Here is a 2789-nt window from a genome sequence, read left to right on the forward strand (position 1 = left end):
CAAGTTGCCGACTTTATCGTCCAGGATGATAGACATATCGTCCTGGCTGATTAGTTCAAATATGAGGAAAATCAACCTGAATATCGCCCTGAAATGAAGCTGGACGATGTCTAATCATCCCGGACGATCTTGCGATCGGCCAGGACAAAATTCCCATTTATTGCTTTCCCAAACTTCCTGAGAAATTTTGGAAAAATTGCTCTGGTTCGTCCGGGATGATATTTTATAGTCCAGGACGATCCACCGATAAGATGTCCAAAAATAAGATTTTCCTAACAAGATCTGGCGGCAGATTCTTTCTGAATTGAGCCGATCGTCCTGGCCGATACAAAATGGTCAAGAACGATGTGTTTTGCATAAAGACGGTTGCTTTAATAAGGATGCCCTAATTAGGGTTTCTACTTTTGTCAAATCATTTAGGACGATATAAATATCGTCCCGGACGATGTTACAAAAAATAAAAATCTTTTAGGGCACTACAAAAAATCTTCCAAGTTATAAATCATCAGATACCACACCAAATACAACAGATTCAAGAAAGGAAAAAAGATTACAAACTGACACAGACCTAGTCTACCCAATCTTGAGCTGGTTCCGAATTGCAGTCCGATCGTGTGAACCTGAAATGTCAGTACATAAGGAAATCGTTGAGAAATAAAAATGTTTGCTATCATCAAAATCATAAACCATTGATCTGCAACAAAAACTCCATTTTTAGCCACCTTAAGTCATTTTTAGTTGTCGAGCTAGTTGGAAAATTTATTGGGATTGAGGTATGTTACATTTTGCCTATCATAATTTCTAATAATTCAATATTTTTTTAAAAATTTCTCATAAAATTAGTATTTCTCATATCAAAAAATGAGAGTAACGTTTGTTTGTTAATATTTTACGTTGTAACTTTTTATATGTTATAGAGGCTAGTATTCTAAATATTTTGGATATTTTTTAAAAATATTTTCTTGATGATTTCAATTTTTTTAAAGTTTTATTAAAAAAAAAGTAATCAAGACTTTTAAAAATAGTGTTATAGTATTATTAAAGTCTAAAAACAATATGTGACACAATCTTTGGTAAATTTGTTATGGTTTGAAACTGTAAATTTTTGCTTAGTTATATTTTTGTTATCTACCATTATGCTATTTTGGTAATTATATCCAATTACACTTTATTTATTAAAATTTATTGAATATGTATGTTAATATTGAAAGAAATATGACATTCAAGAAGTGAGAATGGATTTTATTATGCTAGAGCCAGTGGGCTACTAAGATGGGATTCTATTATGTTAGAACCAAAGGGCTACTAAGAATTTTATTATATTGAAGCCAGTGGGATACCGAGGTGGGCTTTTATTATATTGGATCTAGTGGGGCTACCAAGGTGGGATTCTCTTATGTCGAAGCTTGAAGGCTACCAAGGAAGGATTTTAGTAGCAGATGTTGTGAGGGTTGTCTAGATTATCAAGATTAATTCTATATGAGCTTAGCTATACATGAAATGCAATATTTAAATATGATTAATTTTTCTTTGATATGTCAATAATTAAAACCAAATTAAATATACATAAGTATAAAGCCAAATTAAGTAATAAAGTGAAGAAGTAGAGTGTCTAACCCACGAGAAAGACTTATACTTACAACAAAACCACTATTTTACTCTAATAACATAAATTATCCTATTGAAATAAAAATGATATCTTTGAGTTCCTACCACTGAATAAAAATAAGTAAATTAGTTAGTACAATTTTAATAATTTATTTTGAATTGATGCATGTAAATATTATATTTTCTTAATGATATTGTTAATTTTAGATGCAGATCAGAGTATATGCATCTGTAGATATTTTTCAATCATATAAGGGTGAAAATGATATTTACTAATTTCCTACAATTTTAATATCTCCATAAAACTTATATAGTTGCTTATAAAAATATAGGCTAAACTCATCAGAGATTGTATCTTTCACTTTCCTAGCCTCTTTTAGATTTTTACTCTAAAGGGTACTAGAAAAGTACACTATAAATCTACTAAATTTTACTCAAGTGACTGAACTCCTTTTTAAATAGAACTAAACATCTATTTATTGGAAACCACAAAAATGACCTTAAACACCACGGTGCTTAAAAAGGCGGCGATACGACACTTAAAGTTGAACTAGCACCTTGACACTAACATGATTGCTCCACTGCGGCACTTGATGAATAGACACATACTTTTTCTATGTTAGTGATGGCTCTAGAAAGTTGTAACAGCCACACATCTTATTTATTTAGTAAGGATTTAATAAGATCATTAGTTCTAATTTCAATTTACCATGATTTCCAATTTTAACCTATCCATATCTATTATTTTGCCTTAATTATTCATCTTTGAATTCAAAGGTCAATTTATTAATTTATAACATATAAATTCATGAAAGTTAATAGCTTAAATAATCTAAGTTAGTAAATTATTAAGTTTTTCAAACTATGAATTATGATGCATTGTTCATTAAAACTATAATCTAGGTTTTTATTATTATCCAAATTTTATATAATTTTTAACTATCATTTTTATTTTGGCTAAATAAATAATAAAAAAATATAGATTTTAATAGAAGATAATATAAAAAGTCTAAAGCATAAGGAGAACAAATTAAAGGTAAATACAAAAACATGGTAACTATTTTTAATAATGCATTCTTCTTAAATAAATAATAAAAAATATACATAATATATGATGCACTAAGAATAAGATAACTTTCTCTTAAAGAACCACTCTACTATCACATTTAATATGAATCTCA

This window comes from Dendrobium catenatum, unplaced genomic scaffold (assembly GCF_001605985.2).
Source record: "Dendrobium catenatum unplaced genomic scaffold, ASM160598v2 fragScaff_scaffold_1395, whole genome shotgun sequence".
In the NCBI taxonomy this organism is placed as follows: Eukaryota; Viridiplantae; Streptophyta; class Magnoliopsida; order Asparagales; family Orchidaceae; genus Dendrobium; species Dendrobium catenatum.